The 12,178-nt window shown below is 37.3% G+C and overlaps 1 long non-coding RNA gene across 1 annotated transcript in view; it reads right to left on the bottom strand.

The window, feature by feature from the left end:
- Positions 1 to 2,856: 2,856 nt before the first annotated feature.
- Positions 2,857 to 12,178, bottom strand: part of LOC140626296 (uncharacterized) — a 55,248-nt gene continuing 45,926 nt past the window's right edge. Inside the window, exon 4 of the long non-coding RNA XR_012025475.1 lies at positions 2,857 to 2,983. This is a non-coding gene — a long non-coding RNA (uncharacterized lncRNA). The remainder of the gene's footprint in view (positions 2,984 to 12,178) is intronic.

Below are 12,178 nucleotides of genomic sequence, written 5' to 3'. Positions count from 1 at the left end.
AGCACACCAGATTGTGATTATCTTTTTACTTGGCTGTCTCCCAGACCAGACTATGAATCCTCATGACATGGAACCTAGTACCATGTCTGTACACACTTGACATGCAATAAATACTTAGTGGATTAATTCATTAATTTCCATGGGTTACAAATTATGCTTACCTGACATGTATGCAAATCATTTCTATTTTAAAACATGTCCATACCTTGTATGGATTAATCATCCAAATAAAGTTGAAATAACCTCTGAGCCCTGGTCTCCCAAAAAGATGTATTCTAAACATGCAAAACAATAGGTAAGGTCGATCAACAGCCTCTGTTCAGCCAAGACCGCAAACTTACGAAGGGAAAATCCAGACAGAATTTTCTGGTATCCCATCAGGATTTCATCATGGACCTTTGTCCCTCCCTAACCTTGACCATACACGTTCTCTCCCCTTCAGAGAGAAACGGGAACAGAGAATTGTCTAACCTGGTCACACCTGGGAAGGTGGGAGTTCTTAACACACCCAAGGAGAAACTAAACAAATTAAAGGATGACGATACTACTTGGCAATGAGTCAGGGGTATGGTTTCCCTGAAGTCACTTGTTTGGCATCGCTACGTGTATGGTCAAAGTCAGAAATGTCAGCTTTGTGCTGAATGAACAGCTGCGGGGCATTAAAGGGTTGTTGAAGGGATATTTTAATGAATGAGTTGAACTCTTTTTTTATTTCATTTTCTGGTCCAAACGTTGTAAGCTGAACAGATTTGCTATTTTGTTTTCCTTTTCTCAGAGGTAAATCCTTCCAAGCAACCTTCTCTTAACTAGGTATCAGTCAGTAACTTCTCAGTTTCTCCAATGCAGGGTTTCTCAACCTCAGCACTGTTGACATTTTAGTGCAGATCATTCTTTGCTGTTGAGAGACTGTCCTGTGTACTGTAGAATGTTTAGCAGCTTCTTTGATTCACTAGATGCTAGGAGCACTCTGCCCACAAATTGTGACAACCAAAAGTAACTCCAGACATTGTCTCTGGGATCTAGAGTCTAGAGATATTTTGATTTCCGGACACTGTCTAAGGTTGCCTTATCTTTAATCCCCTTCCTATAAGAGGGGGGGTCAATAAATATTTTTAGCCCTTCTCAGATGTCCTAGGGAACAACAATAAAGAGGAGGCATAAGCCTGTTATATTGAATGATTGAAAATTATTCTCTTCTCGTAAATTCAGCCTTGGTTCACATTTTACCATTGAGGTCACATTTTCTAACCTCACTCAAAAGTACGGAGTGATTCTCATTAACCGGAAGTTCACATTTCTAAGCCACATATCTGAGGACCCTTACAACCTGTGTTTGGAAACTTGAGGAGAGTTATGCTAAGCAGAGAAAGAGGTTGGACATTTTGAACGCGAGGAATGGCATTGGCAAAGATGTGCTAAGGCAAAGGAGAAAGGAAGGTTCAGAGGTGCACAGAGTAGCCTTCCTTGATCTCACCGGCCCATGAGCTGATGCCGGCCCCTGAATTCCTGCAATGTGTGTTTCTACCTCCTTTATCACAGCTAATTTACACTGCTTTGTACTGCCAGTCATTTTCATTTTTGTATTGTATTCATAATGTTGTCCCAATTCAATGGTGAATTTCTAAAGGACAGTAACAGCATCTGGCGTGAAAGTGTGCACAGCGCAGGTGCTTGAAAAGTATAAATGGAACAATTGATTGCTCGGAGACCAGGGGAGGGGTGCCTGAGTGACACAGTTGGGTTATGGTCACCTCTGGGATGAAAAAGACTGATTAAACTTAGTTGTAAGTCACTTATGCTGATCAACAGCCAAGGAAATAATAAAGAGCTTTAGCAGCATTCCTCAAAATTTAATTTGAAAACAAGTCCATCGGTTCGATTATTGAACACAGTCTGGTGGTACTGAAGTAGTTCTCACACTCAATGATAAAAAGAGTCTTTTTTCCTATGTAGAAGACCGGACCAAATGAATGCCTGCAGCTGGTCACATGTGTATTGCTGTTCTAATCTAGACTCAAGTTCAGATTGAGGCCAATGTCATTTCATCCAGGCCCCAGTCTGTCATCCTCCCACACATAACAGCCTATGAGTCTGTTATTTTGTAATCTTGCGATGACCTTTGGAATCACCTCTTTTTATTTGAGGAAGGCCGCTGTAGAGCAAGGGAAGCTGATTGTAAATGCTGTATTCAGCGACCTAGGCCAAGTTCATCTTCACAATGTCCTATCATATCATTAACAGACATGAAATAATTGCTGCACGTTGGCATTCTGTCGGCAAAGAGGCATGTGGATCGACATCAGTGGAACAGGTTGGGAGGTCCCTGGGATGAGGCAAATTCCACCCTCCACTAATATCCTCTGGGTCTGCCTTTATTCCAGTGCCTTCCTTGAACTCATTATGGTCCTCTCCAATCTCATTATCTTGGGTTCAACTCCTTCACCTAGCACAGTCCCTCCTCACAATTATGGTGCATCAAGACATTTGAGAGTGAGCCAGTCTCCCTTTAGAATACATTAGTGCTTTTTAAAAAGTAAATAAATATAATTGTTTACTTTGTCAAACAAATTAAAAATGATGAAGATAGGGGAAAGAGTGATAGAAAGAAAACACAAAGAGAGTTTTAAGGGAAATCTGTTGAAAACTTTGGGTGGAATGACACGCATTCTTCCAATAACTTTTGTGTGTGTGTCAAAAACAGATCTGAGATATTTTACAATAAATGATATGTGAACTATAAAAAATATTTAAGAACAAGAGATGAGGCATGAAAAGAGCGAAAACTCTAAGAAAACCCAGGTAAAAGGAAATGTCTCAGTCCAGACAGGTTGCTATAATAAAACATCATAGATCAGATGGCTTATAAACAGCAGAAGTTTATTATCTACAGTTTTGAAGGCTAGAGAAGTCCACGATCATGGCACCTGCAGATTCAGTGTCTGCTTAAGGTCCACTTCCTGGTTGATAGAAGGCCATCTTCTCACTATGGTGGAAGGGATGAGGATGCTCTCTGAGATCTCTTTTATAAGGACACTAATCCCATTTACAAAGACCCTCATGATCTACTAACCCCTCAAAGGGCCCCCCCTCCAAATACCATGGCATTGGGCTTAGCATTCAACACATGGGTTCTGGGGACACAGACATTCTGTCTGTAGCAGGAAGCACAAATCCTTGCTCCATCATACCAATCGGGGCACACAGGGAAAGCTGATGGGCCCCATTAGAACTTCCTAACCCTGTCCAGAGGGGGGGAGCATTTTAAAAATCGGTTATCTGACCAGACCCAAACTTACTAAATCAGAGTCTCTAGGTGTTAAGCCCAAGTAGCTGTCTACTAAGAGTAAACATCAAGAAAGACAATTTTTTACAGAGACACATGCAAAGTCTATGAAAGCATTTAGAAATCAACAAGGAAAATTCAAGTCAATGCAACTCAGGATTACCAACACCTGACAATAATAGCTCACATGCTATGTGGAGCTCTGAATTTTCCAAACTGCTCAAGTAGGAAAAACAGAGATAGACAAATGAATGGGCAGTGACCAAGAGTCATTCACTATGAGAAGAAGAACCAGGGTAGATGAAGATGGGAGGGTTCTGGAAGCACAGAGAAGGGGGCAAATGGGTGGAAAGTGGGTCTGGAACCAGAACACCAGGCTAGCACTTAGTAGGTACTTCCTAAATTTTAGCCCCCATCTCTTTACAAGATCTCTCTCTGTGAAACTACTTCACAACACTGGAACCTGTTTTCAATGAACTACAAACAAAGTATGGGGGTAAGTCAAATCTACCAGCATTTCTTTATATATATATAGAAATATATATATATCTCAAGGATATATAAAAAGGACCACAGTAAGTATCATGGGAACTGACTGGAGCAGGAGACCAAACACTGACTTCAAAGCTATCCAGAGCAGGGTTCCCTTTACTGTCCTCAGGACCCTGGGCAAAGTCAGTAAATAAATATGAGTCTAGTTCCTCATCTGCAAAACAGAGAAAATAGTCCCCAATACCATTCTTGTTGAAAATATCTATTAATAGGTGTGTCTTCCCACTGGAATGTGAGCTATTTGACGGCAGGAGCAATGTCAGATTTATGTCTGTATTTTTAGAGCGTGGCACATAGTAGGACTATATATATGTTGAACTGAACTAAACTGTTAATTACCAGGATGTCATAATGAATAAATGAAATAAAGTATATAAAGTGAAAAAAGAAAAGAAAAAGAAAGACAATCTTTTTCTTGTCTCTGCGGCAAATTTATGACATGGTTTCTTAAAGGTCACTAGGCAATGAAATGTACCATGTTCAACAACAGTGCTCATCACATGGCTATTCCTCACATTGATCTTCAATAAAGGTAGAGGAGGGACATAAGGCTACATCACAGCCTGTGAAAGAACTTTTTACTCTGGATGCAGCCTCATGCTCATCTCCTCTGACCGAGCATCAGGACTACAATAGAGGAAGGCAGGTGTGGAATATACCCTGGGCTTCTTCTCTTCCCAGACTTGTAGCAAGGAGCAAATATATAAGACCATACACACAGTAAGTGCCCAATAAATACTAGCAATTGTTAATATCATTATTCTCAAAGATCAGTGTTGTTGCTGGACTTTGGCAGGAGCTGAACATTTAAGATAAGTCACAAGAAAAACAACCCCTGCTTCTACTACACCTCCCTTGTAGAACCACTCACTAGCACGGAGCAGTCTCAAGTGCTCAGTGTACTTCATGCACTAATTTTCACAACTAGCCTGTGTGGAAGTACTATGATTATACCCATTTTATAGATGGAAAGACCGAGGAACAAACACATTAAATGTCGTGGTATGTGGCAGATCTCAATGTCCAACTTCAGGCTATCGGACTCCCAGTTATATGCTCTTAACCACCAGGTTTTATACCTCTGCCAGACGGTACCAACACAGGTCGCTGATTGAGATGGGAAACACATGCTCCAGGTATTCAGAGGCAGATGTCCAAGGTAAAGTTTGTTCTGAAAATTAAAGCCTGAGCCACAACCGGCTGTATCACAATTACCCGTATATCTCACTTCCCAAAAAGCAGCTTTGAATGAGGTCAGATGCCAAACACACGCACAAGTTTTGCTCCTATGTTGTCCTTTGGGAACTGGATCTGCCACCCATCTACATATTTAATGGAAAACCTATCAGAAATCTCAGCTAATCCCCCAGAATCTGAATCACCAGATAATCTCATCAACTCTCCCCTTTGCTCAGAACACAACCCGTGACATCTTTTTTTGGAAATTTTCTTAACTATTTTCAAAAGGGGCGTCATCCCAGAAGTCATTTCTTTTAAGTTTCTCATTCAAGTGAGTGTAAAGGTTGAGAATGAAATACTTACTAGTTGTGATAAACTTGAGCCTAACCAAGAAGTATTCATAAACTCACCCTGGAGATGACAAAGGATCTCCTGGGTGGTTCCACACTTTGCTGGTCCATCCTAAAATAAAAGCCAACCAGCAGCACAGACACATTTTGTTGATGTTAATGCACACCACCTTGAAAGGACTTGGTACCTAGATTGCTTTTATTTACGTTCACAAGGACCAGTCTGTTAACAGAGGGAGCATCCAGATAGAACTAATATCCCCTAGAATCCTCCTCTGCCCGGAGGTTGTCAACTTAGGGAGAATGATGATGTTTTTAAGGCCATACTAAGGTGAGATGTGAAAGCATTTGAAATTCTGGACCTCTCCTGGCAGCTGCTGGACACCAGACTGGAAGAGTCCTTGGAAGAAGCAAACCTGCCTGGGGACGCAGGAAGCCAAGCTGCTCCAGCAGCAGCTGGAGCCAAAGCCAGCCACTCCCCACCCCCTCCCAGCTCCGGGAAGAAGCACGAACTCCCGAAAGAAAGGGGCAAAGGGAAAACGTGGAGGGGTGGAATTCAGGAAGGGAGCTGTGGAGAGAGCCCCCATGGGCCAGAACGGGAGAGAAAGGTTACAATTGAGTGCGGCATTGGTTTTAGAAATAACTTTAGGAATAACTGAAAAGCAAAGCTCCAATGCCATCTTGGGGTGTGAGATAAAGCCAAACTCTCTTTTTAAACTCTATTTATAAATATGTTTGATTAAAATGGTTTTGACAGCACTAATGTCCTCAGCAGGTCATATTCATGACTGTAAAGACCAGCAGGGAAATCTGTCATTTAAAATGAGCACATTTTCTCTAATCCAAAAATACTTTGACTACCAGGTCCAGAGAAAACCAAGGAACACACCTTCTGTATGGAAACCAGATGCAAATTTTAGGACACAAGCGTGTCATTGAGCTGCTGTCAACCATAAGGGAGATTTCAGAGGATTTAGGAAGAAATGGTCACTAGAAATCACCATGGAGTAAGTCATTCAAACTCTTTTGATAAAGAAGGGCTTATTTTTCATATAGTTATGTTAAAATCATATTCTTTTTTAGGTTATGAAAGTAGTATCTCTTCATTATTTTTTAAAAAGCACTAAAAATATCAATAAATAGGTCAATGTCTCACACCATGATCCCAACCCTTAGTGATGACCACCATTAACCATTTGATAGATATTTCTTGATATTTTTCTCTGCATTTATACTATTTTACAGATATATATAGATCATACAGTTGCAGCCTGATTCTTAGTGACTCATGTCACTGAAAAGGTGATCTCTAAAGTAAATTAATTTTTAAGTAATTTCAATTTAACTTCGATGTTCACATATGCATGCTTTTTTTTTTGAAACTGAGCATTCCACTAGGAAAGCTTAACATCCTCATTTTTGATAGTGAGCCAATGTTGCTGTTCTCATATACAAAAAATAGAAGGCATGAATCATTAAATAATCTCATAGTTATTTGTATAGTTAACAAAAACAATCATACTATTAAGCAATTATTGAGTCCATACTAACCCCCAGGTACTGTAATAAACATCTTACATATGTTAACTCTTAAGAACAGCCCTATGAGGAAGGCAGTAATATCCTGTTTCAGATAGAGAAAAAGAGGCTCAGATAAATTAAATAATGCTCCCAAGGTCATGCAGCAAGTAATTGTAGCATAGTCTGTATTCAAAACTATTCAAACCAAAATCACTATGTTCCATCCTGCTACCTACCATTCAAGTAATCAGGTTATAGTTATGAAAATACTCAGATAAATAAATCAGCGTACTTAAAATTGTTTTGTGATGTGACTATATATGTTATGGAATTATTAGTGGAAGTAATAAGTTTAGAGTCCACCCTCTGGCACTTATCACCAGGGTGACCTTGAAGAAATCCTTTAACCTAAACTCAGCTACAAAGGGAAGATACTATCTATCATAACACGGCGAGGCTAACATGAGGATATGAAATTTCTCTTTGTAAACTGTAAAGAGCTATCTAATAATATTATGTTTGGATATATTTATGTGGCAAACAGAAGCTTGATCATAGCAGGCTTTCTAACTTCACCTTTATGAGTCTATCAGAATAAAAACAAATGAAGAATTGTTTTTAACTTCAATGGAAATCAAAAGCATGTTTTAGCAATATTCTGAGTCAGAGTTATACACCTTGAGAGTAGTTCTGTACCCCTTCCTGAGACTCTGAGCTGCTTCCCTCAACTTATTCACACTGTTTTGCCTTTACCCGGGATGTCAGCATCAAGAGCAGTGGTCATAAAAAGGCAGGGGGAGAGAAAAAAAAAAAAAAAAAAAGGCGGGGGGGGCGGCGGAGGGGGATCAGTAGTGTTTCCAACCTTGTTATTTCCCAGCCATGCTTTTCCCTATTCGATAATAAAGTGTTAAATTAATTTTTATTTTATCAATATAATGCATGCATATATTTTAAAAGTCAAACTTAATCCAAAAAACCCTTTGTGAATAGTCTCCTACATAACTCCCCACTTTCACCTCCTAAATACTACCATTTTCAAATTATTTATCTCTTTCTTCCAGTATTTACTCTCACATTTCAAAGTGACATGCTTATCCTACAATTTATTGACTAATCCACATTAATCTATTATTGAATTCTTATTATGAAAATTAAGATAAAGTTTCATAAACTATCTCTCCACTTTCTTTATCTTTCAAATAGGGATCCATAATAATTTTTAATTATGTGGTTTTGAGTCAATATTAAGCTAATATGACTACTATTGTCAAGACAAAAAGCAAACCATGACTACTATTTTCTCTCTTTTAAAAAAACAGAAAATGGCAAACAATAGAGAAAAATAATGAAACCAAAAGTTAGTTCTTTGAGATGAATGAAATTGTTAAGACACTAACTAGACTGCCAAGAAAACAACAAATTGTCAATACCAGGAATTAAAAAGGGAACATTACTATAGATTCTATAAATATGAAATGCATGTAACGAAACAGTGTGAACAACTATATGCCAGCAAACTTGACAAATCAGGTAATTGGTTGCATTCATTAAAAAGTACAGATTACCAAAACTAATACAAGAAATAATAAAAGGTGGGGATCCCTGGGTGGCTCAGTGGTTTGGCGCCTGCCTTCGGCCCAGGGCGTGATCCTGGAGTCCCAGGATTAAGTCCCGTATGGGCTCCCTGTGTGGGGCCTGCTTCTCCCTCTGCCTGTGTCTCTGCCTCTCTCTCTCTCTCTCTGTGTGTGTGTGTGTCTCTCATGAATAAATAAATAAAATCTTTAAAAAATAAATAAATAAAAGGTATGAACAGGCTTATATCTCTTAAAGAAATGGCATTGTAGTTTAAAAACCTTTATATAAATAAATATTCAGGTCTGACAAATCCTATCAAATATCTAAGAAAGAAATAATACTAACCCTACCCAAATACTTTCAGAAAATAGAAAAGGAGGAACATTTCCATCTCATTTTATGAGGCCAACATTACCCTGGTTCAAAAAAAACATTATAAAAAATAAAACTATGACTAATATTCTTCATGAAAATAAAGACAAAAATTCTTTACAATATGTTGACAAAACAAACAAACAATATTTTAAAAGGATAACACATCATGTCCATCATATTCAAGCAGGACTTATCCCAGGAATTCAAAGTTAGTTTGACATTTGAAAAGTCAAACGATGTAATTCACCACATCAACAGGTTGAAAGAAATAAGCCATATGATCATTTCCATAGATACAGAAAAAGCATTTGATAAAATTTAACATTCATGATGAAAACTCACAGCCAAGAGGTAAATTCTTCAACCTGACAAAGAGCATCTGTGAAAACTTAGAGTTAACATCCTCCTAATGATGAAAGCCTGTTTTCTTACTAAGATCAGGAACAGCAAGGATAGTTGCTCTCATCACTCCTATCCAACATTAAACTGGAAGCCATGTCCAGTACAATAAAGTAAGAAAAAGAAATACAAGTCATACAGATTAGAAAAAAGAAGAAAAACTATTAACTTGCAGACGTGATTGTCTACTTAGGAAATCCTAAGGAAAATATGAAAAAACTAGCAGAATTACTGGAATTAATAAATATTTTTAAAAAGTTTCAAAATACAAGATTAATATTTTAACAATCAACAGTATTACTAATGATCTGAAAAAGTTTTTATATCCCATTTGCAATACCATCAAAAATAAGAAATATTTAGAAATCTAATAAAGGAGGTGAAAAATCTATACACCAAAAACTATAAGACATTGGTGAAAAAAATTGAAGACACCAATAAGTGAAAAAAAAAGTGTCATGCTCATGAATTAGAAGAGTAATGTTAAAATGTCCATATTACACAGGTCTATCTCTAAATTCAATGCAATCTCTATCAAAATTCCAATGTCATTTTTCACAGATATAAAAAAAAACCCTAAAATTCATAGGGAACCACAAGATGCCTAAAATGGCCAAAGCAATCATAAAGCTGGAGACATCACACTTCCTGATTTCAAACTATATTACAAAGCTATAGTAATCAAAACAGTATGGTACTGGAAAAAAAAACAGACCCATAGATTAATGGAGCAGAACAGAGAACCTGGAAATATATTATTAGTATACAATAGTAATAATAATAATAATCAGAAATTGTCACATATGTGGTCATTTGACATGGGAACCATGAATACTCAAATGGGAAAGGATACTTTGTTCAATAAATGGTGCTGGGAAAACTGGACATCCACGTGCAAAATAATGAAATTGAATCCCTGACTGATACAATTCACAAAAATTACCTTGAAATGGGTTAAGGACTTAAACATAAGACCTGAAGCCATATAACTCCTAGAAGAAAACATAGGGGAAATTTCCTTGACATTGGTCTTGGCAATGATATTTTGGATAGGAACCAAAAACAAAGACAACAAAAACAAATATCAATAAGTGGGACTATATTAAACTAAAAAGCTCTATACAACAAAAGGAACAAACAGCAAAATGAAAAGGCAATCTACAGAATGGGGAAAATATTTGCAAACCATATATCTAATAAGGGGTTAATATCCAAAATACATAAGGAACTCATATAATTCAATAGCAAAAAAAAAATAGAAATATTGAAAACTATTTAAAAAGTGGTCAGAGAACTTGAATAGACATTCTCTAAAGAAGACATACAAATGGCTTCCAGGTACATGAAAAGGTGCTCAACATTGTTCCCAAAGTTATCTGTAGACTCAAGACAGGCATTTTTTTTTTATAGAAATTGATAAGCTGATTCTAAAATTCTAAAATTTATAAGGAAACTCAAAGAACCTAGAACAGTACAATTGGCAAAAGAAGAAAAAGTTTGGGAATTCACACTACCCGAGTTTAAATCTTACTAAACAGCTATATTAATCAAGATAACTCGATATGGTTTAATGGGACAGATTAGGGAGCCTAGAAATAAACTCATGTGTAAAAATGCTCAATTGATTTTCAACAAAATCAACAAGGTAATACGATGTCAAAAGGACAGGGTTTTCAAACAAATAGTGTTGAAACAACCAAATATCCATATGGCCCTACCTCAAACCATAGACAAATGTTAATTCACATGCCTAAATGTAAAAGCTAAAAATATAAAGCTTCTAAGAGAAAATATATGCTATCCTGGGGTGAGCAAAGATCTCATACACAGGACACAAGAAGCACTAACCATAAAAGAAAAAATTATTAAATGGAGTTTTATCAAAATTAAATCCATCTTTTTCCTGAAGACATTGTTAAGAAAATAAAGCAAGCCACAAACTGGGAGAAAATATTTGTAATATGTATATCTGAGAGAAAAAAACTATATCCAAAATACATAAAGAATTATTGTAATTCAGTAACATAAACAACTTATGGTTTTTTTTTCTGTTTTTTTTTTTTTATTTATTTATGATAGTCACAGAGAGAGAGAGAGAGAGAGAGAGGCAGAGACACAGGCAGAGGGAGAAGCAGACTCCATGCACCGGGAGCCCGACGTGGGATTCGATCCCGGGTCTCCAGGATCGCGCCCTGGGCCAAGGGCAGGCGCTAAACTGCTGCGCCACCCAGGGATCCCACAACTTATGTTTTTTATGGGGGATCTATTTGAACAAACACTTTAGATAAAAGAAGATGCACAAAAGTTTATACACATGTGAAAAGATTCTCAACAAATTATTCATCACATACAGGTAAATTAAACTTACATGAGACATCACAATACACCCATTAAATTGGCTAAAATTAAAGAGTGACAACACCAAGCATTGGCAAACATCTGGAGCAACTGGAACGCATCTATTTTTCATAGGCACTTAAAATGGTATGGCCGTTTTTGGAAAACTATTTGACAGTTTCTCATATAATTCGACATATACTTATCATATAACCTATCAACTCCACTCCTATACAGCTACCCAAAAGAAATGAAAACCTATGTCCATATAAAGTCCTAATCACCTGTGTGAATATAACAGCCTTATCCATAGTTGTCCCGAACTCGAAACAACCCCAAATTTCCTTCAGTAGGTGAATAAAAAGCAAACTCAGGTACATTCATAGAGTAGAACTCCACAAAGCAATAAAAAGGCATGAATTACTGATATATGCACCAACATGGATAAATCTCTCAACAATTACACTGTACAAAAGAGGCCAGATCCAAAATATTATGTATTGTATGATTCCACTTATATGAAACTCTAGAAAAGATAAAACTGTAACAACCAGTGGTCACCAGGGTCCAGAAAGTTCAAGGAACTTTCTCAGGTGATGAAAATGTT

This window comes from Canis lupus, chromosome 37 (genome assembly GCF_048164855.1).
Source record: "Canis lupus baileyi chromosome 37, mCanLup2.hap1, whole genome shotgun sequence".
In the NCBI taxonomy this organism is placed as follows: Eukaryota; Metazoa; Chordata; class Mammalia; order Carnivora; family Canidae; genus Canis; species Canis lupus.
This window is presented reverse-complemented; position numbering and strand designations above follow the sequence as displayed.